The sequence below is a fragment of the Carcharodon carcharias genome, chromosome 37, assembly GCF_017639515.1.
Source record: "Carcharodon carcharias isolate sCarCar2 chromosome 37, sCarCar2.pri, whole genome shotgun sequence".
Lineage (NCBI taxonomy): Eukaryota > Metazoa > Chordata > Chondrichthyes > Lamniformes > Lamnidae > Carcharodon > Carcharodon carcharias.
Window position 1 is genome coordinate 4,981,214 of NC_054503.1, and position 27,500 is coordinate 5,008,713.

Sequence of the window (27,500 nt, forward strand, 5' to 3'; positions counted from 1 at the left end):
AGTACTTGAGGGAGTGCTGCACTGTCAGAGGGGTTCAGTACTGAGGGAGTGCCGCACTGTTCAGAGGGTCTGTGGCTGAGGGAGTGCCATCGCACAGACAGAAGGTCAAGTTACTTGAGGGAGTGCTGCACTGTTGGCAGGGTCAGTGCTGAGGGAGTACTGCACTGTCGGAGGGTCAGTGCTGAGGGGTGCTTGCACTGACAGAAGGTCAGTACTGCGGGACGTGTGCTGCACTGTTGGAGGGTCAGTGTGAGGGAGTACTGCACTGTCGGAGGGTCAGTTGCTGAGGAGTGCTGCACTGACAGAAGGTCAGTGCTGAGGGAGAGTGCTGCACTGGTCAGAGCGTCAGTGCTGAGGGAGTGCTGCACTGTCAGAGCTTCAGTATGAGGATTGCCGCACTGTCAGAGGGTCAGCACAGAGGGAGGGCTGCACTGTCGGAGGGTCAGTACTGAGGGAGTGGTTGCACTGTCAGAGGGTCAGTACTGGCGGAGTGCCACACTGTCAGAGGGACAGTGCTGAGGGAGTGCTGTGCTGCACTGTCAGAGGGACAGTACTGAGGGAGGAGTGCTGCACTGTCAGAGCTTCAGTACTGAGGGAGTGCTCGCACTGTCAGAGCTTCAGTACTGAGGGAGTGCTGCACTCGTCGAGGGTCAGTACTGAGGGAGTGCTGCACTGTCAGAGGCCTTCAGTACGGAGGCACTGCACTGTCAGGGGTCAGTACTGAGGGAGCGCTGCACTGTCAAAGTTTCAGTACTGAGGTAGTGCCGCACTGTCACAGTTTCAGTACTGAGGGAGTGCCACACTGTTACAGTTTCAGTACTGAGGGAGTGCCGCACTGTCAGAGCTTCAGTACTGAGGAGAGCGCCGCACTGTCAGTAGCTTCAGTACTGAGGGAGTGCTGCACTGTCAGAGCTTCAGTACTGAGGAGTGCCGCACTGTCAGAGGGTTCAGTACTGAGGGAGTGCTGCACTGTTGGAGGGTCAGTACTGAGAGAGTGCTGCACTGTTGGAGGGGTCAGTACTGAGGGAGTGCTGCACTGTGTGAGGGTCAGTACTGAGGGAGTGTTGCACTGTCGGAGGGTCAGTACTGAGGGGAGCGCTGCACTGTCGGAGGGTCAGTACTGAGGAGTGCCGCACTGTCAGAGGGTCAGTACTGAGGGTAGTGCTGTACTGTCAGAGGGTCAGTATGAGGGAGTGCTGCACTGTCAGAGGGGCAGTACTGAGGAGAGCTGCACTGTCAGAGGGTCAGTGCTGAGGGAGTGCTGTACTGTCAGAGGGTCAGTGCTGAGGGAGTGCTGCACTGTCAGAGCTTCAGTACTGAGGGATGCTGCCCACTGTCAGAGGGTCAGCACAGAGGGAGTGCAGCAATGTCGGAGGGTCAGTACTGAGGGAGTGGTGCACTGTCAGAGGGTCAGTACTGAGGGAGTGCCACACTGTCAGAGGGGTCAGTGCTGAGGGAGTGCTGCACTGTCAGAGGGTCAGTACTGAGGGACAGTGCTGCACTGTCAGAGCTTCAGTACTGAGGGAGTGCTGCACTGTCAGAGGGTCAGTACTGAGGGAGTGCTGCACTGTCAGAGCTTCAGTACTGAGGGAGTGCTGCACTGTCAGAGGGTCAGTACTGAGGGAGTGCTGCGCTGTCGGAGGCGTCAGTACTGCGGGAGACAGTGCTGCACTGTCAGAGCTTCAGTACTGAGGGAGCGCCGCACTGTCGGAGGGTCAGTACTGAGGGAGTGCTGCACTGTCAGAGGGTCAGTGCTGAGGGAGTGCTGCACTGTCAGAGCGTCAGTGCTGAGGGAGTGCTGCACTGTCAGAGCTTCAGTACTGAGGGATTGCGCGCACTGTTCAGAGGGTCAGCACAGAGGGAGTGCTGCACTGTCGGAGGGTCAGTACTGAGGGAGTGGTGCACTGTCAGAGGGTCAGTACTGAGGGAGTGCCACACTGTCAGAGGGTCAGTGCTGAGGGAGTGCTGCACTGTCGAGGGTCAGTACTGAGGGAGTGCTGCACTGTCAGAGCTTCAGTACTGAGGGAGTGCTGCACTGTCAGAGCTTCAGTACTGAGGGAGTGCTGCACTGTCAGAGGGTCAGTACTGAGGGAGTGCTGCACTCGGTCAGAGCTTCAGTACTGAGGGAGTGCTGCACTGTCAGAGGGTCAGTACTGAGGGAGTGCTGCACTGTCAGAGCTTCAGTACTGAGGGAGTGCCGCACTGTCAGAGCTTCAGTACTGAGGGAGTGCCGCACTGTCAGAGCTTCAGTACTGAGGGAGTGCCGCACTGTCAGAGCTTCAGTACTGAGGGAGTGCCGCACTGTCAGAGCTTCAGTACTGAAGGAGTGCTGCACTGTCAGAGCTTCAGTACTGAGGGAGTGCTGCACTGTCAGAGCTTCAGTACTGAGGGGAGTGCTGCACTGTCAGAGGGTCAGTACTGAGGGACGTGCTGCACTGTCAGAAGCTTCAGTACTGAGGGAGTGCTGCACTGTCAGAGGGTCAGTACTGAGGGAGTGCTGCACTGTCAGAGCTTCCGTACTGAGGAGTGCTGCACTGTCTAGAGGGTCAGTACTGAGGAGAGTGCTGCGCTGTCGGAGGAGGGTCAGTACTGCGGGAGTGCTGCACTGTCAGAGCTTCAGTACTGAGGGAGCGCCGCACTGTCGGAGGGTCAGTACTGAGGGAGTGCTGCACTGTCAGAGGGTCAGTGCTGAGGGAGTGCTGCACTGTCAGAGCGTCAGTGCTGAGGGAGTGCTGCACTGTCAGAGCTTCAGTACTGAGGGATTGCCGCACTGTCAGAGGGTCAGCCAGAGGGAGGGCTGCACTGTCGAGGGTCAGTACTGAGGGAGTGGTGCACTGTCAGAGGGTCAGTACTGAGGGAGTGCCACACTGTCAGAGGGTCAGTGCTGAGGAGAGGGAGTGCTGCACTGTCAGAGGGTCAGTACTGAGGGAGTGCTGCACTGTCAGAGCTTCAGTACTGAGGGAGTGCTGCACTGTCAGAGCTTCAGTACTGAGGGAGTGCTGCACTGTCAGAGGGTCAGTACTGAGGGAGTGCTGCACTGTCAGAGCTTCAGTACTGAGGGAGTGCTGCACTGTCAGAGGGTCAGTACTGAGGGAGTGCTGCCACTGTCAGAGCTTCAGTACTGAGGGAGTGCCGCACTGTCAGAGCTTCAGTACTGAGGGAGTGCCGCACTGTCAGAGCTTCATGTACTGAGGGAGTGCCGCACTGTCAGAGCTTCAGTACTGAGGGAGTGCCGCCCTTTCAGAGCTTCAGTACTGAGGGAGTGCTGCACTGTCAGAGCTTCAGTACTGAGGGAGTACAGTGCTGCACTGTCAGAGCTTCAGTATGAGGGAGTGCCGCACTGTCAGAGGGTCAGTACTGAGGGAGTGCCGCACTGTCAGGGGTCAGTACTGAGGGAGTGCTGCACTGTTGGAGGGTCAGTACTGAGAGAGTGCTGCACTGTTGGAGGGTCAGTACTGAGGGAGTGCTGCACTGTGTGAGGGTCAGTACTGAGGGAGTGTTGCACTGTCGGAGGGTCAGTACTGAGGGAGCGCTGCACTGTCGGAGGGTCAGTACTGAGGGAGTGCTGTACTGTGTGAGGGTCAGTGCTGAGGGAGAGCTGCACTGTCGGAGCGTCAGTGCTGAGGGAGTGCCACAGTGTCAGAGGTGCCCTCTTTCAGAGAGGCACATTAAACCAAGGCCTTGCCCTCTCGAGTGGGTGTAAAAGATCCACGGCCGCTATTGGAAGAAGAGCCGGGGGGCGGGGAGTTCTCCCTGGTGTCCTGGGGTGATATTTATCCCTCGACCAATGTCAGTTGGGAAAGAACAGGTGATCGGGTCATTATGCTCTCTGTGGGATCTTGCTGTGCGCTGCTCAGCAGTGACTACACTTCAAGGAGACTTCTTTGGGCTGAGAGGTGCTTGGGGACGTTCTGAGGTTGTGAAAGGTGCTACATGAATGCAAGTCTTTTCCTTCCTTTCCCGGGTGGGGGGTGCTGGATTCGAAGCCGGGCCCTGGGATGAGGCTGAGGGAAGAAGATTTCGCTGACTGGTGGGGTCCTCCAGGCTCCGAGGGCCAGGATGGCCAGTGTTGGCAACCGTTGCTACGGCTGGGATTGTACATAAATCACAGGCCTGAGCACAGACTAATCTGTCCCTTATGGACATTGGAAGTTCCCAGGCCTATTGCGTACACCTGGGCCAGCCTGAGAGGTCGCTTGATCAACGATAATAGAGTTATTGACTAATTAGCGATTAATCAATCCAACTAGACTCACAGAGCAGACAGCGGTGACCCCAGTGGTGGCAGCCAAGCTGCCCTCCTCCTCTCAAACATGTGTTACACATTAACTCTCTAATTCCTCTGGATCGAATTCGAGAATCTTTGAGTGAGAAACAGCCACACCCACAAAGACACAAAACACTACACACACGCACACACACACACACACGACTACACACACACACCACGTACACACACACACGTACACACACACACACGCACACCACACACACACACACACACACGTACACACACACACGCACACACAACACACACACACGTACACACCACACACACGCACACACACACACACACACACGTACACACACACACACACATGTACACATGGCACCACACACCACACAAACACATGCACACACACGCATGTACACACGTACACACACACACACGCATGTACACATGCGCACACACACACATACACACATGCACACACACACGCATGCACACACACACGCATGTACACACTCACACAGACACACACACATACACACACACACACACTCATACATACACACACACATGCACACACACGCACACACACACACGTACGTATACACACTCACACACACATGTACACACCACACGCATGTACACAAACACACATACACAACACACACCACACAAATAAACCCACACACGCACCACATACATACCCACACACACGTACACCCACACACACGCACACACACATGTACACAAACACACACCGTACACAACACACACACACACACACGCACGTATACACACACGCATGTACACACACACACACACTCATGTACACACACACACACACACATACACACACACACGCGCACGTACACACACACACACATACACACACACCTACACCACACACACGCACACACACATGTACACATGAACACACGCACACGCACGCATGCAACACACACATATATGATGGTGTGCTGACATTATCACTTGGCTAGTATTCCAGGACCCAGGGTAATGCTCTGGGGACCTGGGTTCGAATCCCACCTTGGAAAATGGTGGAATTTGAATTCATTAAAATCTGGAATTAAAAATCTAATGAAACCATTGCCGATTGTGATAAAAACCATCTGGTTCACTAATGTCCCTTTAGGGAAGGAAATCTGCTGTCCTTACCTGGTCTGGGCTACATGTGACTCCAGACCCACAGCAACGTGGTCGACTCTTAACTGCAACCTGTACAGGGGCAATTAGGGATGGGCAATAAATGCTGGCCTAGCCAGTGACACCCACATCTCATGAATAAAAAAATTACACACCACTCGTGTCCTGCGTAACAGGCTCGAGTGGGGCTGAACGGCTGCTGCCTCCTGTATAGGCTCAAGGGGGCTGAGTGACTGATCTCCTGTGTTGGTTAAAGAGGTTGATTTTAAAGAGCATCTTAAAGAATGGGAGAGAGGTGGGGGAGGTTTAGGCAGGGAATTCCAGAGATAAGGGCCCCAAGCAGCTGAAGGCATGGCCGCCAATGGTGGAGCGATGGGAATTGAGGGGATGCTCAAGAGGCCGGAGTTGGAGGAGTGAGCGATCTCGAAGGGTTTTAGGGGCTGGAGGAGGTTACAGAGATAGGGAGAGTTGTATGGGCGGGAGGAGGTTACAGAGATAGGCAGGGTTGTTGGGGTGGAGGAGGTTACAGAGATAGGGAGGGTTGTAGGGGCTGGAGCAGGTAACAGAGATAGGGAGGGTTGTAGGGGCTGGAGGAGGTTACAGAGATAGGGAGGATTGTAAGGGCTGGAGGATGATACAGAGATAGGGAGGGTTGTAGGGGCTGGAGGAGGTTACAAAGATAGAGAGGGGGGTTGTAGGGGCCGGAGGAGGTTACAGAGATAGGGAGAGTTGTTGGGCTGGAAGAGGTTACAGAGATAGGAGGGTTGTTGGGGCTGGAGGTAGTTACAGAGATAGGGAGGGTTGTAGGGGCTGGTGGAGTTTACAGAGATAGGGAAGGTTGTAGGGGCTGCAGGAGGTTACAGAGATAGGGAGGGTTGTAGGGGTGGAGGAGGTTACAGAGATAGGGAGGTTTTAGGGGGTTGTAGGTGGAGGAGGTAACAGAGATAGGGAGGGTTGTAGGGGCTGGAGGAGGTTACAGGGTTAGGGAGGGGTGTAGGGGCTGGAGGAGGTTACAGAGATAAGGAGGGTTGTAGGGGCTGGAGGAGGTTACAGAGATAGGGAGGGGTGTAGGGGCTGGAGGAGTTTACAGAGATAGGGAGGGTTGTAGGGGTGGAGGAGGTTACAGAGATAGGGGGGGTTGTAGGGGCTGGAGGAGGTTACAGAGATAGGGGGGTTGTAGGGCTGGAGGAGGTTACAGAGATAGGGAGGGTTATGGGGATGGAGGAGGTTACAGAGATAGGGAGGGGTTGTAGGGGTGGAGGTGGTTACAGATATAGGGAGGGGTGTAGGGGCTGGAGGAGTTTACAGAGATAGGAGGGATTTAGGGGCTGGATGAGTTTACAGAGATAGGGAGGGGTGTAGGGAATCGAGGAGCTTACAGAGATAGAGAGGGGTCTAGTGGCTGGAGGATGTTCCAGATATAGGGAAGGGTGTAGGGGCTGGTGGAGGTTACAGAGATAGGGAGGGTTGTAGGGGCTGGTGGAGATTACAGCGAAAGGGGGGATGTAGGGGCTGGAGGAGGTTACAGAGATAGGGATGGTTATGGGGATGGAGGAGGTTACAGAGATAGGAGGGGTGTAGGGGCTGGAGGAGGTTACAGAGATAGGGAGTGTTGTAGGGGCTGGAGGAGGTTACAGAGATAGGGAGGGGTGTAGGGGCTGGAGGAGGTTACAGAAATAGGTAGGGTTGTAGTGAGTGGAGGATTTTACAGAGATAGGGAGGGGTGTAGGGGCTGGAGGTCTTTACAGAGATAAGGAGATTTGTAGGTGCTGGAGGAGGTTACTGAGATAGGGAGGTTGTAGGGGCTGGAGGGGAGGTTACAGAGATAGGGGGGCTGGAGGAGGTTACAGAGATAGGAAGAGTTGAAGGGGTTGGAGGAGGATCTTACAGAGATAAAGGAGGGTTGTAGGGGATGGAGGAGGTTACCGAGATAGGGAGGGTCGTAGGGGATGGAGGAGGTTACAGAGATAGGGAGGGTTGTATGGGCTGGAGGAGGTTACAGAGATAGAGAGTGTTGTAGGTGCTCGAGGATGTTACAGAGATAGGGAGGGTAGTAGGGGCTGGAGGAGGTTACAGAGATAGGGAGGGTTGTAGGGGCTGGAGGAGGTTACAGAGATAGGGAGGGTTGAAGGGGCTGGAGGATGTTACAGAGATAGAGAGGGTTGTAGGGGCTGGAGGGAGGTTACAGAGATAGGGAGGGTTGTAGGGGCTGGAGGAGGTTACAGAGATAGGGAGGAACGAGGGCTTGAAAACAAGGATGAGAATTTTAAAATCAGATATCGCTTGACCGGGAGCCAGTGTTGGTCAGCGAGCACAGGGGAATAGGGGAAGGGAACTTGCTATGACTTAAGACGCAGGCAGCAGGATGACCTCAAGTTTTGGATGTGGGAGACCAGCTGGGAGTGAGTTGGAATCGTCGAAGAGACCAAGACAGGGATGAGGGTTTCAGCAGGAAATCAGCTGAGACAGGGATGGAGTCGGGCGGAAATGGGCGTCTTAGTGATGGTGCAGATCTGAGGTCGGAAGTCATCTTGGGTCGAATGTGGCACCAAGACTGGCTGATCTCACACAGTCGCCAAGGAGAGGGATGGAGTTGGTGGTTAAGGAACAGAGTTTGGAGTGGGGAATGAAAACAATGGCTTAGAGGGGACCTATGAGAGTCTTGCTGGACAATAAAAGAGGGCAGGAGAGAGAGGCCCCACTCACAACCAACCCATCACCCTCTCTGGGGTCTGCAGCCTTACCTCTCTCTCAACCTCAATCAGATGATCACTGATTGCTTCCTTGATACTCTCCCGGCGTTCCGGCTTCGTCTCCAATGGTGTCTCTGTCTCCCTCGCCATGGCAACCAACTGGTCCGCTGCCTCTTCCCTCGGCCCACCTGTTCCAAGTTCCGCTTTAACTGGAGAAGAGATTGTGGTGGTTTTTTAAAAAGTGATCAGTGGGGCAGGGACACAGTTAGAGAGCATGGGGCAGGGGTTCCCTGGGCTCTGCCGGTGTCCTTGATGGATTATGGTCCAAAGCCCTGAGACCAGGCCAAGAGGCCTCCGACTAGACCGAGAAACCTGTGACTAGGCCAAGAGGGACTAGGCTGGGAGGCCTGTGACTAGGCCGAGAGGCCTGTGACTAGGCCAAGAGGCCTGTGACTAGGAAGGAGGCCTGCGACTAGGCCGAGAGGCCTGCGACTAGGACAGGAGGGCCTGCGACTAGGCCGAGAGGCCTGCGACTAGGACAGGAGGCCTGCGACTAGGCCGAGGCCTGCGGACTAGGACAGGAGGCCTGCGACTAGGCCAAGGAGGCCTGTGACTAGGACAGGAGGCCTGCGACTAGGCCGAGAGGCCTGCGACTAGGCCGAGAGGCCTGCGACTAGGCCAGGAGGCCTGCGACTAGGCCGAGAGGCCTGTGACTAGGCCAGGAGGCCTGCGACTAGGCCGAGAGGCCTGTGACTAGGCCAGGAGGCCTGCGACTAGGCCGAGAGGCCTGCGACTAGGTTGGGAGCCTGACCTGGAGATGTCCTGAATGAGCTAAGGCTCCCTCCACCCCTGAAAAGGGCCATGAGATAGAGCAGGCTTCTGGGAGCTCCTGATCTCTGGAATTTACCTCTCCCCTTCCAAACCCCAACAAAGTGGCCACATTTTTGCAGTGAGATCCTGCGCAGGTCTGAAGGGCCGAACGCAAGCCTCCCATGCCGGAGGTGGCTCACCGTGTCACAAAGCCCAGGGGTCTCGCCACGCACCCGTGCAGTCCGGCACTCAGGGCAAAGCTCCTGCACCCACTCACCTCCTGCAGCTGGTCGGAGAGCTCCTGGTTACGTCGCACAGCCTCGTCCAGCTGGCACCTCAGGTTGGTGATGTGAGTCTCTCTGATCGCCAACGTCTCCTTAAACACTGACTCCAGCTTCTCTTCCAAAAGCTTGTAGTTACTGAGAATGAGAGAGAGGGAGGGGGAGAGAGGCGGAGAGAGGCGGGGAGAGGCGGGGAGAGGCGGAGAGAGGCGGAGAGGGGAGAGAGGTGGAGAGAGGGGGAGGGGAGAGAGGTGGAGAGAGGGGGAGAGGGAGAGAGAGGGGGGAGAGAGGAGAGAGGTGGAGAGAGGGGGAGAGGGAGAGAGAGAGGGGAGAGGAGAGGGAGAGAGAGAGGGGAGAGGGGGAGAGAGCGAGAGGTGGAGAGAGGGGGAGAGGCGGAGAGAGGGGGAGAGGAGAGAGAGGGGGGGAGGGAGAGAGAGAGGGAGAGAGAGGGGAGAGAGAGAGAGGTGGAGGAGAGGGGGAGGGAGAGAGAGGGGGAGAGAGGAGAGAGGAGAGGGGAGGGGGGAAGAGAGAGAGGTGGAGAGAGGGGGAGAGGGGAGAGAGAGAGGGGGAGAGGGAGAGAGAGGGGAGAGGGGGAGAGGGAGAGAGAGAGGAGAGAGGGGAGAGAGGGAGAGAGAGGGGGAGAGGGAGAGAGAGGGGGAGAGGGAGGGGGGGAGAGGGAGAGAGGGGGGAGAGGGAGAGAGAGAGGGAGAGAGGGGAGAGGAGAGAGAGGGGGAGAGGGGGAGAGAGGGGGGAGAGGAGAGGAGGTGGAGAGAGGGGGAGAGGCGGAGAGAGGGGGAGAGGGTGAGATGAGTGGAGAGCGGGGAGAGGGACAGAGAGGGGGGAGGGAGAGAGAGAGGGGGAGAGTAGAGAGGGGGAGAGGTGAGAGGGGGAGAGAGGGGGAGAGGCGGAGGGAGGTGGGAGAGGGAGGAGAGAGAGGGAGAGAGGGGGAGAGGGAGAGAGAAGAGAGAGGGGGAGAGGGAGAGAGATTGGTGGAGAGAGGGGAGAGGGAGAGAGAGAGAGAGGGGGGAGGGAGAGAGGTGGAGAGAGGGGGAGAGGGAGAGAGAGGGGGAGAGGGAGAGAGAGGGGGGAGAGGAGAGAGAGGGGCGAGAGGGAGAGAGAGAGGGAGAGAGGGGGAGAGGGAGAGAGAGAGAGAGAGAGGGGGAGAGGAGAGAGCGAGGGAGAGAGGGGGAGAGGGAGGAGAGCGAGAGGGGGAGAGGGAGAGAGAGTGGTGGAGAGAGGGGGAGAGGGAGAGAGAGAGGGAGAGAGGGGGAGAGGGAGAGAGAGAGAGGGGGAGAGGGAGAGAGAGAGGGAGAGAGGGGGGAGGGAAAGAGAGAGAAAGGGGAGAGAGGGAGAGAGAGTGGTGGAGAGAGGGGGGAGGGAGAGAGGTGGAGAGAGGGGGAGAGGGAGAGAGAGGGGGAGAGGGAGAGGAGGGATAGAGAGAGGAGGGAGAGAGGTGGAGAGAGGGGGAGGGCGGAGAGAGGGGGAGAGGGAGAGAGAAAGACAGAGAGGGGGAGAGAAGAGAGGAGAGAGGGTTTGAGGAGAGAGGGGGAGAGGAAGGAGGGGGAGAGGAGAGAGGGGGAGAGGAGAGAGCAGAGAGGGGAGAGGGGGAGAGAGCGGGGGAGAGGGAGAGAGAGAGAGAGAGAGAGGGGGAGCGAGAGAGAGAGAGAGGGGGGAGCGAGAGAGAGAGGGAGAGGTGGAGGAGAGAGAGAGGGGAGAGAGAGAGAGAGAAGAGCGAGAGAGAGGGAGAGAGGTGGAGAGAGGGGGAGAGGCGGAGAGAGGGGGGAGGGGGGGGAGAGAGAGGGAGAGAGGGGGAGACGGAGAGAGAGAGGGGGAGGAGAGAGAGAGAGGGGGAGAGGGAGAGATGGGAGAGAGAGGTGGAGAGAGGGGGAGAGGCGAGAGAGGGGGAGAGGGGGAGAGAGAGGGAGAGAGGGGAGAGGGAGGAGAGAGAGAGGGGGAGAGGGGGAGAGGGAGGAGAGGGGGGGAGGGGGAGAGGCGGAGAGAGGTGGGAGCGGGGGAGAGGCGGAGAGAGGGGGGAGAGGGGAGAGAGGAGGAGAGGGAGGGGGAGAGAGGGAGGAGAGGGGGAGAGAGAGAGAGGGAGAGAGGGAAGGAGAAGAGGAGAGAGAGGGGGAGAGGAGGAGAGAGGGAGAGAGGAGGAGAGGGAGAGAGAGGGGGAGAGGGAGGGAGGGAGAGGGGAGAGAGGAGAGAGGGGGAGAGGGGAGAGGGGTGGAGAGAGGCGGGAGGGAGCGAGCGGGGGAGAGGGAGAGAGAGAGGGAGAGAGGGGGGAGAGGAGGGAGGGAGAGGGAGAGGAGAGGGAGAGAGAGGGGGAGAGGAGAGGGGGGAGAGAGAGGGAGGGAGAGGGAGAGAGAGGGAGGAGAGAGGGAGAGAGAGAGGGAGAGAGGTGGGAGACGGGGGGAGGAGTGGGAGAGGGAGGGAGAGAGAGGGGGAGAGAAAGAGAAGGAGAGAGGGGGAGAGAAAGAGAAGGAGAGAGAGGGAGAGAAAGAGAGATAGAGGGGAGGGAGGAGGAGAGCGGGAGGGAAAGAAGAGAGAGAGAGAGAGGGAGAGAGAGGGAGAGGAGAGGGATAGAGTGAGAGGGAGAGAGAGGAGGGAGAGAGGGGGAGAGAGAGGGAGGGGGAGAGATTGGGGAGAGAAAGGGAGGGAGAGGAGAGAGAGGGAGAGAGAGGGAGGGAGAGAGAGGGAGGGGGAGAGAGGGAGGGGGGAAGAGATGGGGAGAGAGAGGGAGGGAGAGAGAGGGAGGGGGAGAGATGGGGAGAGAGAGGGAGGGAGAGGGAGAGAGGAGGAGAGAGATGAGGAGAAGAGGGAGGGAGAGAGGGAGGAAGAGAGGTAGAGAGAGGGAGAGGAAGAGAGAGAAAGAGAGAGGGAGAGAGAGGGGGGGAGAGAGAGGGAGAGGAGAGGAATAGAGTGAGAGGGAGAGACAGGGAGGGAGAGGAGGGGAGAGGGGGAGAGAGAGATGGACAGAAAGGTACAGTAAGGGAGATCTATCTAAATTTTGTTCATTGAGATCGGAGCCAGGAGAGGGCAATTGAGTGAATGGATCTGGAGATCAGGACTCATGCACCTGGGTTGTGGGGGATGCACCCCCTGGGCCTCCACCCCCTCCAGGGACCCCCAGAGATTCCCTCCCCCCTTGCACTGTGGGGTACCTACACCACAGGGACTGCAGCGGCTCAAGAAGGCAGCTCACCACCACGTTCTCAAGGGGCAATAGGGATGGGCAATAAATGCTGGGCCCAGCCAGCGACACCCACATCCCATGAATGAATAAACCATACCCCGTCACTTTATTTGTGGCTGAGTGAGTGAGTGAGTGTGAGTGATGAGTGAGGGTGAGTGAGTGAGGGGTGACTGATGGTGAGTGAGTGTGAGTGAATGACTCAGAGAGGCTGAGGGAGTGATGGTTGTGAATAAGTGAGTTGTGTGAGTGAGTGAGTCAAGGTGAGTGAGTCAATGTGTGTGTGGGGTGAGTGAGTGAGTGAAGGTGAGTGACGGCAGAGAGGCAGACTGAGAGAGTGAGTGAGTGAGTCAGAGTGAATGAGGGTGAGTGAGTGAGTGAAGGTGAGTGAGGGTGGGTGAGTCAGAATGAGTGAGGCTGAGTGAATGTGAGTGAGTGAGGGTGTGAGTCAGAGTGAGGGTGAGTGAGTCTGAGTGAGTGAAGATGGGTGAGGATGAGTGAGTGAATCAAGGCGAGTGAGGGTGTGAGTCAGCGTGTGTGAGAGTCAGTGAGTGAGAGGGAGAGAGTGAGGGTGGCTGAACAAGCGAGTGAATCAGAGTGAGCGAGGGTAAGTGAGGGGAGAGTGAGTGAGTGAGGGTGTTGTGAGGGTGAGTGGGATTGAGTGACGGTGGCTGAATGAGTGGGGTGGATGAGTGTGGGTGGGTGAGGGTGAGTGAGTCAGAGTGATGTGAAGGTGAGTGAGTCAGAGTGGGGGAGGGTGAGTGAGTGAGGTTGTGTGAATGAGGGTGAGTGAGTCAGAGTGGGGAGGGTGAGTGAGTCAGAATGGGGGAGGGTGAGTGAGTGAGGTTGTGTGAATGAGGGTGAGTGAGTCAGAGTGGGGGAGGGTGAGTGAGTCAGAGTGGGGAGGGTGAGTGAGTGAGGTTGTGTGAATGAGGGTGAGCGAGTCAGAGTGGGGGAAGGTGAGTGAGTGCAGGTGCGTGAGTGAGGGTGAGTGTAAGTGAGGGTGAATGAGTCAGAATGGGTGAGGGTGAGTGAGGGTGTGAGCGAGGGTGTGTGAGGCTGGCTAAACGAGTGAGTGTGCATGGCTGAGTGAGGGTGGGTGAGGGTGAATGAGTCAGGGTGAGGGTGAATGAGTGAGTGAGTGACTGTCAGTGACGGTGAGTGAGTCAATGTGGGTGAGTGAGTCAGAGTGAGTGAGGGTGGATGAGTGAGTGAGGGTGAGTGAGTGAATGAGAAAAGTCAGAGTGAGTCAGAATGTATGAGGGTATGTGAACGAGGGTGAGTGAGGTTGAGTGAGTGATGGTGAATGAGTCAGAGTGAGGATGAGTGAGTCAGAGTGAGGGTTGGTGAGTGTGAGTGAGGATGAATGAGAGTGAGTGTGGGTGAGTGATGGGTGAGAGTGATCAGAGTGTGAATGGGTGAGTAAGTGAGTGAAGGCGAGTGAGGGTGAGTGAAGGTGAGTGAGGGGGTGAGTGAGGGTGAGTGTGTGTGATTAAGAGTGAGTGAGGGTGAGTAAGAGAGTGTGTGTGTGTGAATGAGTCAGAGTGTGTGTGAGTGACTCAGAGAGGGTGAGTGGGTCAGAGTGAGGGTGAGTGAGTCAGAGTGTGTGGAGTGAGGGTGAGGGAGGGTGAGTGAGTCGCGAGTGCATGAGTGAGGGTGTGAAGGTGAGTGAGGGTGAGTGAGTCAGAGTGTGTGTGAGTGAAGGTGAGTGAGGGGTGAGTGAGGGTGAGTGTATGTGATTGAGAGTGAGTGAGGGTGCGTAAGAGTGAGTGTGTGTGTGAGTCAGAGTATGTGTGAGTGAGTCAGAGAGGGTGAGTGAGTCAGAGTGAGGGTGAGTGAGTCAGAGTGTGTGTGTGTCTGAGTGAGGGTGAGTAAGGGTAAATGAGGGTGAGTGAGTCAGAGTGTGTGTGAGTCAGAGAGGGTGAGTGAGTCAGAGTGTGTGTGAGTGAGGGTGTGAGGTGAGTGAGGGTGAGTGAGTCAGAGTGTGTGTGTGAGGGTGAGTGATTGTGAGTGAGTCGCGAGTGCATGTGAGTGAGGGTGTGAAGGTGAGTGAGGGTGAGTGAGTCAGAGTGTGTGTGAGTGAAGGTGAGTGAGGGGATGAGGGTGAGGGGGTGAAGGTGAGTGAGGCAGAGTGTGTGGGTGAGTGAGGATGAGAGGGTGGTATGGGGTGAGTGTGTGTGAATAAGGGTGTGAGGGTGAGTGAGGGCGAGTGAGGTAGTGAGGGTGAGTGAGAAGGTGAGGGAGAGTAAGAGTGTGAGGATGAGTGAGGGTGTGAGGGTGAGTGAGGGGGTGAGGGTGAGTGAGGGGGTGAGGGGGTGAGGGTGTGAGGGTGAGTGAGTGAGGAGGTGAGGGTGAGTGAGGGGTGAGGGTGAGTGAGGGAGTGTGAGGGGGTGAGGGTGAGTGAGGGGGTGAGGGTGAGTGAGGGAGGTGAGTGGGGTGAGAGGGTGTGAGGGTGAGTGAGGGTGTGAGGGTGAGTGAGGGTGTGAGGGTGAGTGAGTGAGGGGGTGGGTGAGTGAGGGTGTGAGGGTGTGAGGATGTGAGGGTGTGGGTGAGTGAGGGTGAGTAAGGGTGAGTGAGGGGTGAGGGGTGAGTGAGGGGGTGAGGGTGAGTAAGGGTGAGTGAGGAGGTGAGGGTGAGTGAGGGTGTGGAGGGTGCGTGAGGGTGTGAGGATGTGAGGGTGTGAGGGTGAGTGAGGGTGAGTAAGGGTGAGTGAGGGGGTGAGGGTGAGTGAGGGGGTGAGGGTGAGTGAGGAGGTGGAGTGTGAGTGAGGGTGTGAGGGTGAGTGAGCGGGTGAGGGTGTGAGGGGTGAGGGGGTGAGGGTGTGAGGGTGAGTGAGGGTGAGTGAGGGTAAGTGAGGGGGTGGGGAGGGAGTGGGCGTGAGGGAGTGAGGGTGAGTAAGCGTGAGTGAGGGGGTGGGGGTAGGGGGTAGGTCCACACCGAGTGAGGGTAACATGCTGGGTAAGGGGTCCCTACCTCCTGTCCTCCGGGCAGCTCCTGACCCTGTTCGATTCCCATTCTCTCCAGCCTGTGGCTCAGGTTGTCCGTTGGTTCCTGAACTCCTGGACTCTCAGCTTCTCGCTCATCAACTCCTGTGGTGACAAGGCCAGGTCAAAGGTCAAAGGGCGTTCCACCCACAAGGCATCGGCCAACAAAACGCCCCAACCCCCAATCCAATCCCACCCCCCAACACACATCCCACACCCAATCCCCCCCCCCTCTACCCCCCCCCCCCACCCCCACCCACACCCCCCCCCCACCCCCCACCCCCTCCCCACCCCCCCCACCCCCCCCCCACACCCAAACACCCTCCCCCACACCCCAACCCACACCCCACCCCACCCCCCCACCCCCCCCCCCCACCACCCCCACCACCACCCAACCCCCCCCCCACCCCCCCACCCCACCCCCCCCACCCCACCCCACCCCACACCCCCCCCCCACCACCAACCACTACCCCCCCCCCCCCCCCCCCCCCACCCCCCCACACCCCACCCCCCCCCCCCCCCCCCCCACCCCACCCCCCCATCACCCCCCCACCCACCCCCCCCAACCCCCCACCCCCCCCACACCCCCCCCACCCACCACCCCCCACCCCCCCACCCCACCCCCCCCCCCCCCCACCCCCCCCCCCCCCACCCCCCCCCCCACCCCCCACCCCCCCCCCCCCCCCCCAACCCCACCCCCCCCCCACCCACCCCCCCCCCCACCCACCCCCCCCCCCACCCCCCCCACCCCCCCACCCCCCCCACCCAACCCCCCCCCCCCCCCCCACCCCCCCCCCCCCCCCCCCACCCACCCCCACCCCCCCCCCCCACCCCCCCCCCCCCCCCCCCTCACCCCCCACCCCCCCCCCCCCCCCCCACACCCCCCCCCCCCCACCCCCCCCCCCCCCCCCCCCACCCCCCCCCCACCCACCCCCCACCACCCCCCCCCCCCCCCCCCCCCCCACCCCCCCCCCCCCCCCCCCTACCCCCACCCACCCCCCCCCACCCCCATACCCCCCCCCCCCCCACCCCCCCCACCCCCCCCCCTCCCCCCCCCCACCCCCACTCACCCCCCCCCCCACCCCCACCCCCCCCCCCCCCCCCCCTCCACCCCCCCCTCCACCCACCCCCCCACCCACCACCCACCCCCACCCCCCCCCACCCCCCCCACCCCCGACCGCCCCACCCTACCCCCCCCCCCCCCACCCCCCCCCCCCACCCCACCCCCCCACCCCCCCCCACCCCCCCCCCCCCACCCCCCCCTACCCCCCACCCCCCCCCCCCCCCCTCCCACCCCTCCCCCCCCCTACCCACCCCCCCAACCCCACCCCCCACCCCACCCTCCCCCCCCCCCCACACCCCCCCCCCAACCCCACCCCCTCCCACCCCCCCCCCCCCACCCACCCCCCCCCCCCCCATCCCCACCCCCCGCCCCCCCACCCCCCCCCCACCCCCCCCCCCCCCCCCCCCCCCCCCCCCCCCCCCCCCCCCCCCCCCCTCCCCCCCCCCCCACCCCCCCCCCCAATCCCCCACCCCAATCCCACCCCCCCACCCCACCCCCAGACCCCCACCCCATACCCCCATCCCAGACCCCCATTCCCTACCCCACACCCCCTAATCCCCACACCCAATCCCACCCCCCTCCCACACCCAGTCCCACATTCCCTACCCCACCCCCCCTCCACCCCCAATCCCACCCCCCCAATCCCACACCCCAGTCCCACTTCCCTACCCCACACCCCCATCCCACCCCCCCAATCCCCCCCCCCCCATCCCACCCCCAGTCCCACACCCCAAACCCCACCCCAATCCCACACCCCAATCCCACACTCCAATCCCACACCCGTCCCACACTCCCTACCCCCCACCCCCAACTCACCCCCCCATCCCACACCCCCAATCCCCCCCCCCCCCACCCCACCCCCAATCCCACACTCAATCCCCCACCCCAATCCCACACCCCATACCCCACTCCCCAATCCCACACCCCTACCCCACACCCCAATCCCACACCCCAATCCCACACCCCCAATCCAACACCCCAATCCTACACTCCCAATCCCACACCCCCTACCCCACACCAGCTATCCCATAACCCCAGTCACACACCCTACCCCACCCCCCCAATCCCCCACTCAAAACCCACACCCCTATCCCACACCCCAATCCACACCCCCTACCCCACACACCCTACCCCACACCCGCATACCCACACCCCCTATCCCACACACAAGGCCTCAGGCTCGACTCCCGAAGCCAAGCTGACTGCTCCCTGAGCCACGATGTGGGAAAGGGCCGCACTCCGTGATCCATACCCTGGGCGGTGTGGGGGGACGGGGGGAGGGGGGTGGGTGGGTGAGGCGGGGAGGAGGGAGGTGGTGGGGGGGGGGGGTGGGGTGGTGGTGGGGGAGGACCAGGACAGTAGGACTGCAGGCCATCTGGCCTCTGTGAGCCTGCTGGGCACCCCCCCCCACCCCCCAACCCCCACCGAATTCGACACCATCATGGCCGCCCGTCAACCTCGATCCCACTGTCAATGCCCTCCCGAAATCTCTGTCTCCGCAGCCTCCCTGGGATGGGGGAATTCTGAAGGCTGGCAAACCCTCGGGGTCGAGGAAGTCCCTCCCACCCCAAACCGCCCCACCAGCCCAGCACTTTCAAGGCTCTCACTTCACGGAGGCCGGCCGATGCTTTCTTCTCGAGGGCCAGCCGCTGGAGGAGCTCGGCCTTCTCCGCCTCCACCTCCCCCAGCTTGTCCTGCGCCTGCCGGGCCCTCTGGGCCACCAGCTGCAGCTGCCGGTTCTCCTGCTCCAGACCGGCCACCGGAGGTGGTGCTCGTCCAGGGAGGCGTCGCGGGCCTCGGCCTGCTGTCTCAGCCGCCGGCTCTCCTTGCCCAGCTGCCTCTTGTCCCTCTCGGCCTGCTCTAGCTCCTGCGCCAGGGCGTCCCTGGCCTGCTCCAGCAGGCCGGCCGCCGACCTCTGCTCTTCCAGCTCCTTCCGCCGGCCCTGGGCCTCCGTTCTCCAATCTCCTCCACCTCCTTCTCCAGCTCCGAGACCTGTCGCTTGGTGTTCTCCAAGCTCCGGGCCAGCCTTTGGCTCTCCGCTTGGAGGCCCTGGTGCGCCAAGGCCAACTCTTCGGCCCTCTTGATGGAAGCCTTCTGCTGGTTGACCGTCCGACGCAGTTGGTCCCTCTCCTTCCGCAGCTCCGTGTTTTCCGACTCCAGCTGGCTCATCATGGCCCTGTCCACCTCCTGCATCTCCGCCATCTGCCTCAGGTGAAGGTTTTCCAGCTCCAAGCGGGCCCTCTCGGCCTCTGAGGCCTCCAGCTGGGCGGGGGTGCCAGCAAGGTCTTCCAGGCTCCTCTGGAGTCCCCGGTTCTCGGCCTCCAGCCCGGATGCCCGGTCCTCCAGCAGCGGGCCCCTCCCGCAGCACATCTCCAGCTCCAGGACCTGCTTCCGCAGCTGCTCGTTCAGCTTCTCAACGCGGCCCAGCTCCTGGGCCAAGGCCTCGGCCTTGTCGGCCCTTCCCGGCACTGCTCCAGCTCCAGCAGGGCCTGCTTCCTCTCAGACTCCAGCGAGCTCTGCCTCAGCGAGGCCTCCATCATGGCCTCGTGCAGGATCTTGTTCTCCTTCTCGATGTCTTTCCCCTGACCTCGGCGCTGACCTGTGACCTTTGCCTCAGGGCATCGATGCTCTGCCTCAAATGCTCGTTCTCCATCTTTAGATCCTGTACCTGGAAGAGAGAGGAGGCTCAGTCAAAGGGGCAGCCTGCTATCTGAGCGCAAGGACCCATTCCAGAGGGTCAAGGGAGAGCACTGGGTAGCCCACTCATACCCCATGGGTCAAAAGGTCAAAGGTTGCAGACATCTTCCAAACACTCGAGTCCATAGCTCAGACTTTCAATCCCAGTCCCAGTAATGAAGGACCACTGCACTGTCGGAGGGTCAGTACTGATGTAGCACTGCATGATGGAGGGTCAGTACTGAGGGAGTGCTGCACTGTCGAAGGGTCAGTACTGAAGGAGTGCTGCACTGTCAGAGGGTCAGTACTGAGGAGTGCTGCACTGTCGAAGGGTCAGTACTGAGGGAGTGCCGCACTGTCGGAGGGTCGGTACTGAGGGAGCGCAGCACTGTCGGAGGGTCGGTACTGAGGTTGCGGGATCTTGCTGTGCGTTTCACGTTTCTGACGTTATTACACTTCAGAAGTACGTCATGGGGTGTGAAGCGCTTGTACCGTCCCGTGGCGATGAAAGGTGCTACACAAATGCAAGTTTGTTCCATTGATGGGAGCTGGCAATTGGCTGCCCTCGGTCAAATGGAGTGCTGGGGAAGCAAGCAGAGACCCCCACTCACACGTCCCTGACTAACGGGGAAGCGAGTGAGCTGAGTGGGGGCTAAAGGGGCCCTGATCCAGGAGGCTGCTGGCCTTGGCCTGCAGGTGCCTGGTGCTCGGGCCGTGCCCGTGTGTGCCCGCTGTACCTCTCGCTGACAGCTCTCCCGCAGGGTTTGCACTGTCCCCTCTATCCGCCCCTTCTCCATCATCAGTTCGCTGCTCAGAGCTGTGGAACTGTCCAAATTCTGCTTCTCATTGTCCAGCTGCCATCGCAGACTCTCCACCTGGAAAACCAAAGGCAAACTGAGAGTCAGTGTGTATGAAACCCGTACCCCAGTGAGAATCAGTGTGTATGAAACCCGTACCCCAGTGAGAGTCAGTGAGTGTGGGACCAGTACCCCAGTGAGAGTCAGTGTTTGTGGGACCCGTACCCCAGTGAGAGTCAGTGTTTGTGGGACCCGTACCCCAGTGAGAGTCAGTGTGTGTGGGTCCTGTACCCCAGTGAGAGTCAGTGTGTGTGGGTCCCGTACCCCAGTGAGAGTCAGTGTGTGTGGGATCAGTACCCCAGTGAGAGTCAGTGTGTGTGGGTCCCGTACCCCAGTGAAAGTCAGTGTGTGGGGACCCGTACCCCAGTGAGAGCCAGTGTGTGTGGAACACGTACCCCAGTGAGAGTCAGTGTGTGTTGGACCTGTACCCCAGTGAGAGTCAGTTTGTGTGGAGCAAGTTCTCCAGTGAGAGTCAGTGTGTGTGGAACCGGTACCCCAGTGAGAGTCTGTAACTGTGGAACCCGTACCCCAGTGAGAGTCAGTGTGTGTGGGACCCGTACCCCAGTGAGAGTCAGTGTGTGTGGGACCCGTACCCCAGTGAAAGTCAGTGCTTGTGGGACCCGTACCCCAGTGAGAGTCAGTGTGTGAGGGTCCTGTACCCCAGTGAGTGTCAGTGTGTGTGGGACCCGTACCCCAGGGAGAGTCAGTGTGTGTGGGAACCGTACACCAAAGAGAGTCAGCGTGTGTGGGACCCGTACCCCACTGAATGTCAGTGGTGAGGGTCCTGTACCCCAGTGAGAGTCAGTGTGTTGGGACCCGTGCCCCAGTGAGAGTCAGTGCTGTGTGGAACCCGTACCCCAGTGAGGGGACAATGGGCAGGCGTGGAGGGGGGTCGATGAGCACGTAGAGATTGGCCTTACCACTCTATGCAGTTGCTGGTTCTCTCTCCAGGTTGAGGATCTTGGCACTAGTGCTGGTTTCAGCATTGGCACTGCTGACCCGCAATTGTTCCTCTCTCGCCTCAGATCCTGATTCTCTCGTTCCAGTCTCAGGAGCTGGTTCGATGTCACTTCATGTACCTCATAACTGAGAGGCTTCTCAGCAACTGGAACAGAGTACAAGAGAGACTTCACATTGCCTGCCTGTACCTGTCCTGGGCGTGTTTGATGGGGACGGTTGTAGAGGGAGCTTTTACTCTGTATCTAACCCTGTGCTGTACCTGTCCTGGAGTGTTTGCTGGGGACAGTGTTAGCGGGAGCATTACTCTGTATCTACCCCGTGCTGTACCTGTCCCTGGGATGTTTGATGGGGACAGTGTAGAGGGAGATTTACTCTGTATCTAACCCCCGTGCTGTACCTGTCCTGGGAGTGTTTTCATGGGGACGGTGAGAGGAGATTTACTCTGTATCTAACCCCGTGCTGTACCTGTCCTGGGAGTGTTTGATGGGGACGTTGTAGAGGGAGCTTTACTCTGTATCTACCCCGTGCTGTACCTGCCCTGGGAGTGTTTGATGGGGGACAGTGTAGAGGGTTTACTCTGTATCTAACCCCGTGCTGTACTGTCCTGGGAGTGTTTGATGGGGACAGTGTAGAGAGAGCTTTACTCTGTATCTAACCCCGTGCTGTACCTGTCCTGGGAGTGTTTGATGGGGACGGTGTAGAGGGAGATTTACTCTGTATCTAACCCCGTGCTGTACCTGTCCTGGGAGTGTTTGATGGGGACAGTGTAGTCGGGGACTCTGGGCTATCCCTTACATTCTGTGTGTGGGAGATCCTCTGGCATTGCTTCCATTCTGATGCTCAGCTGCACTGACTCGTCCAGATCCTTCTTCAGCTCCATCTCCATGTTCAGATTTTGCTCCATGAGTTGTTCAATCCTCCGTCGATCTGTGTCTCGCTCCTGTGTTATGGAGAATTCTCGTCAACTTCAATCGCGTCAAAAAAGAACAAATCGGAGGTGGTTAATCCCTCCAGATCTGCAATACGTTCTTCAGTGTGCATCATCGATCTACATCCCGGGGGTTATCATTGACCAGAAACTGAACTGGACCAGCCATATAAATACTGTGGCTACAAGAGCAGGTCAGAGGCTGGGAATCCTGCAACGAGTAACTCACCTCCTGACTCTCCCAAAGCCTGTCCACCATCTACAAGGCACAAGTCAGGAGTGTGATGATGGAATACTCCCCACTTGCCTGGATGAGTGCAGCTCCCACAACACTCAAGAAGCTCGACACCGTCCAGGACAAAGCAGCCCCGCTTGATTGGCACCACATCCACAAACATTCACTCCCTTCACCACCGACACACAGTAGCAGCAGTGTGTGTACCATCTACAAGATGCACTGCAGCAACTCACCAAGGCTCCTTCGACAGTGCCGCCCAAACCCACAACCTTTACCACCTAGAAGGACAAGGGCAGCAGACACATGGGGAACACCACCACCTGCAAGTTCCCCTCCAAGCCACTCACCATCCTGACTTGGAAATATATCAGCCGTTCCTTCACTGTCACTGGGTCAAAATCCTGGAACTCCCTCCCTAACTACACTGTGGGGTGTACCTACACCACAGGGACTGCAGCGCTCAAGAAGGCAGCTCACCCCCACCCTTCTCAAGGGGCAATTAGGGCCGGGCAATGAATGCTGGTGTGAAACCTGGAGCTTGAGGGATGTAGGGAGGGAAATTGTGTGAGAGTTGGAATCCTGCCCGTTTCCCTCTCCTGCCCCAGACCCCAGTCTGAACTTTGACCTGGCTGTTGGCACCATGTCGCATTGACTGAAGTGAATGCTGGTGTTTTGTTGCCCAAAGAATGGATTCCTTCAGCCTTGAGTTCACTGCAGATGCAACATCCTCACCTCAGTGTGGGTGATAACATTCGCAAGTCGGTTTCATTTCCGTGCACAGCAGCCTCGAGGTGAGGCAGTCCTCCTATTTCCTGTCTCCGGCAGCCTCCTCTTCCGCTTTGACAGGCGATCTCGCCCTCTTTCCCCCCCTTACCATCTCGAGGTCCTGCAGTCCAGGCTTGGAGCAGGAGGTTCTCCTTCTCCAGCTCGTGGAGCTTGTCACAGCGCGAGGGGCTGTCTCCAGCTGCTCCTCTAGCATGGCCTTCGTCTCAGCAGGGCCTTGCTGTACTCCCGCTCCTCCTGGTGGGGTGGGGGGGGGGGAGGCAAAACCAATCCGTCACATCCACAAAACAGGGGCATTAACCACAACCCCCCCACCGCCTCGCTCTCCCTTCCTTGCCCACCAGAATCGAGCCCCCACCCTCCCTTCGGGCCCCACTCCTCCCCGGCCGTTCTGCCTCGCCTTGGCCCGTTGCCACTCGGCTATTCGCCCTGCGGAAGTCATCACCCCACCCAGGCTAATTCAGCGTTCCCCCCCTCCCCCCCCCCCCTCCCCCACCCGCCATTTTCAACCTCCGTAGCGGGGGATGGCGAACGTGGTGGGATCGCTGGCTGCAATGCGACAGGCGACGCTTCGCACAGGAAGATCCCACACAGCAACATAGGCAATGACAGATAAACTTTTCTCTCGCTGCTCCGATGTTGGTTGAGGGATAAATATGGGCCCCTGGATACCAGAGGGAACTCACCCTCTCCTTGGGAAACCTGGACTAATCATTTCCTTCCTGCCATGCCCACTCTACCCGCATCTGCAGTGAACATAAGAACTTAAAAAATAGGAGATGTAGGCCATTCGGCCCCTCAAGCCTGCCCCCGCCATTCAATACGATCCTGGCTGATCTGCCCCAGGCCTCAACTCATCTTTCTGTGCCATCTTCTCATAGCCCTCAACTCCCCGTTACTTCAAAAATCTAAACACCTCCTCTTTAAATACTTTGTGGTTTACCCTCCACAACTCTCTGGGGTAGAGAATCCCAGACATTCACTACCCTCTGAGAGGAGAAATTCCTTCGCATCTCAGTTTTAAATGGGTGTCCCCTTGTCTGTAACCATGTCCCCTGGTTTCGAGATTCTCCCACTAGTGGAGACATCCCCAACATCTAACTGTCAAGCCCGGTCAGAATCTTGTAAGTTTCAATAATATCACCCTCATTTTCTAAACACTAATGAATAAAGGCCTAACCTGTTTAGGCCGATCTTGACAAGTCAACCCCTTCATCCCAGGAATCAGCTAGTGAATCTCTTTTGAACTGCCTCCAATGCCAGTCTATCCTTTCTTAAATACGGGGACCAAAACTGTACACAGTATCCAGGTGCAGCCTCACCAACACCCTGTACAGTTGTAACAAGACTTCCCTATTTTTTAAACTCCGACGCCCCCCCCCCCCTAGAATACAGGCCAAAATCCCATTTGCCTTCTTAATTACAAGCTGCCCCTGCAGTGATACTGAGGTCATTGTACCTTCCCCGTCGGACGGAAGTAGCTCAGGGCTGGGGAGAGGGAATCTCGGGCCCCCTCGCGTCTTCATATTCACAGACACGGTTCCAGGCCTTGTGACATTCATGACCCCTCACTTCCACCCGCCACCCACCAGCCCCCCACTCAATTTTCCGCCTGAGACCTCCCCTCTACCAGACACCCCCTCCCCCCACCACCCCCCCCCACCCCACTCCCCTGGGATCATACCTCCACCTTCCCCCTGTAGAACTCGATGCTGTTCAGCCGTTCCTTGTAGGCCTTAACCTCACTCTGGAGCCTGTCCACGCGCGTGGCCTTCTCCCGCAGGACGTCCACCTCATCCCTGTACGTTCGGGCCGTACGCGCCTCCAACACCAGTTCCCGGTTCTGAGGGAGGCAAGTGGATCAGCTTAGGGAATGTGGAGGGAGCTTTACTCTGAATCTAACCCCGTGCTGTACCTGTCCTGGGAGTGTTTGATGGGGACAGTGCAGAGGGAGATTTACTCTGTATCTAACCCCGTGCTGTACCTGTCCTGGGAGTGTTTGATGGGGACAATGTAGAGGGAGCTTTACTCTGTATCTAACCCCGTGCTGTACCTGTCCTGGGAGTGTTTGATGGGGACAGTGTAGAGGGAGATTTACTCTGTATCTAACCCGTGCTGTACCTGTCCTGGGAGTGTTTGATGGGGCAGTGTAGAGGGAGCTTTACTCTGTATCTAACCCCGTGCTGTACCTGTCCTGGGAGTGTTTGATGGGGACAGTGTAGAGGGAGCTTTACTCTGTATCTAACCCCGTGCTGTACCTGTCCTGGGAGTGTTTGATGGGGACAGTGTAGAGGGAGCTTTACTCTGTATCTAACCCCGTGCTGTACCTGTCCTGGGAGTGTTTGATGGGACAGTGTAGGGGAGTTTACTCTGTATCTAAGCCCGTGCTGTACTGTCCTGGGGGTGTTGATGGGGACAGTGTAGAGGGAGTTTTACTCTGTATCTAACCCCGTGCTGTACCTGTCCTGGGAGTGTTTGATGGGGACAATGTAGAGGGAGCATTACTCTGTATCTAACCCCGTGCTGTACCTGCCCTGGGAGTGTTTGATGGGGACAGTGTAGAGGGAGGTTAACTCTCAATCAACACCGTGCTGTACCTGTCCTGGGAGTGTTTGATGGGGACAGTGTAGAGGGAGCTTTACTCTATCATTCAGGATTCAACAAAGAATAAAGTGAATGGTCACATTTTTCACAGTGTGATGTGAGCTCTGTTGTGTGAAGCTGCTTCACTGCAGTTCCCTGTTTGTGGAGTTTACAGACGGTGCTGTGGCAGGGAATGTGTCTGAATTACAGGAACCTCCACAATGACAAAATGACCGGTCATTTATAAAATTAACGCTGTAAGCGGGAGAGATGAGCAGGGGGATCCAAGGATACAGATCCACAGATGAGTAAAAATATCGACACCGATTAACACGGGCATTAGAAAATAAACAAATCAAACACTGAGGCTCATTTCTCGAGGGATGGAACTGAAAAACAGGGAAGTGACGTTAAACTTTGTATTGGACCTCGGCTAGGCCACACTTACAGTTCCTGTGAACGGTTCTCTTCTCCACGCTATAAAAAGGGTATAGAGGCACTGGAGAAGGTGCAATAAAACAGCTCACCAAAAGCGATGGCGGAAATGGCGAGGGGTCGTGTTAGGGTACGGCGCGTACAGGAGTAAATATGGGACTGGGTACCCTACCACCCACACCATGGCATAAGAAGGCACATGACCCCAGAGCTAGGATCAGTGTCTTGTTGAGCAGAGACGTGTAAAGGCCTAGACTTGGGAGACCCCTCTACTGTATATAGTTACAAGTAGTTAATAGAGACTTGCTGTTAACCTACTGAAGACGATGAAGACTTTTTTAAAGAGATACTGGCCCAAATTTCCCAGCGTCTCACGCCGGTGGAATCTTCTGGTCTCGCCTATGTGAGTGGAGATTCTAATGGCTTGCTGCCCCACCACAGCTTGGTGGGGGGAGGGGGAGCGTGGGGGCTGGAAAATTCCAGCCATTGTTCTGCAACCAATACCATCACAACATGGCGGCAGCTTGTGATCAAAAACCCTCGGCCTCACTAAAATGCTGAAAAACCAAGAAAAAACAAAAACCTTCAGTGGAAATTGGGGGAGGTGTAGTATAAGGGTCTGGCACATACAGGGTTAATGGGGTCTGAGCACAGTGCCGCCCAGATTGTGGTGCAAGAAGACACATGACACAGACTTAGGGTCAGTGTGGTGTTGAGCAGAGGTGTGTAAAGGCCTAGACATGGAGATAACCCCTTGCCTGTACCCTTTACTCTATGTATGTATATACCTACAAGTAGTTAATAGAGACTTGATGTTCACCTACTGAAGACTATGAAGACTTCTTGAACAGATGCCATTTCATAACCCAATAAGAGGTTAGGACCCATCAGAAAAGATTGAATAGGCCGGGGCTCTTTTCTCTAGAAAACGTTGAGGGGGTGGGTGACCTGATTGGGGAATCTAAAATGATGACGGGGGTTTTGATAGGGTCGGCGTAGAGATGTTTCCACTACTCGGGGAGGCCAGAACTAGGGGCCATCTATTTGTGACAGTCACTAATAAATCCAATCGGGAATTCAGGAGAAGCTTCTTTCCCCAGAGAGTGGGGAGAATGTGGATCTCACTCCCACAGCGGGTAGTCCAGGGGAACAATATAGCTACAGTTAAGGGGGATGCTGGAATAACACATGATGGGGAAAGGAATAGAACGATATGGTGATGGGGGGAGAGGAAGAGGGGGTGGGAGGAAGCTCGTGTGGAGCAGAAACACCAGCACAGAGCAGATGGGCCGAATGGTCTGGTTCCGTGCTGTAAATTTGATATAAACTATACCTTTTAAGGTTATGGGAGCATCTATAAATCCTCACAAGCTCATGGGTGATGCCCTGAATGTTTCTACCTGTTTCTGCAAACGTTTCCAATCGAGTTGGAGTTCCTCCAGCTCCTGTTTACTGTCTTGCAATTCTTCAATCTTCTCCTCACTGTTCACAGAAAGCAGATTATTACAGAGAGAGATTATTACAAACTCCCAACACTGCCTTCAATTGTTACAAACTCCCAACACTGCCTTCAATTGTTACAAACTCCCAACACTGCCTTTAATTGTTACAAACTCCCAACACT

The 27,500-nt window shown here is 57.9% G+C and overlaps 1 pseudogene; it reads right to left on the reverse strand.

Moving 5' to 3' along the window:
- Positions 1 to 8,156: 8,156 nt before the first annotated feature.
- Positions 8,157 to 27,500, reverse strand: part of LOC121272953 — a 126,082-nt pseudogene continuing 106,738 nt past the window's right edge.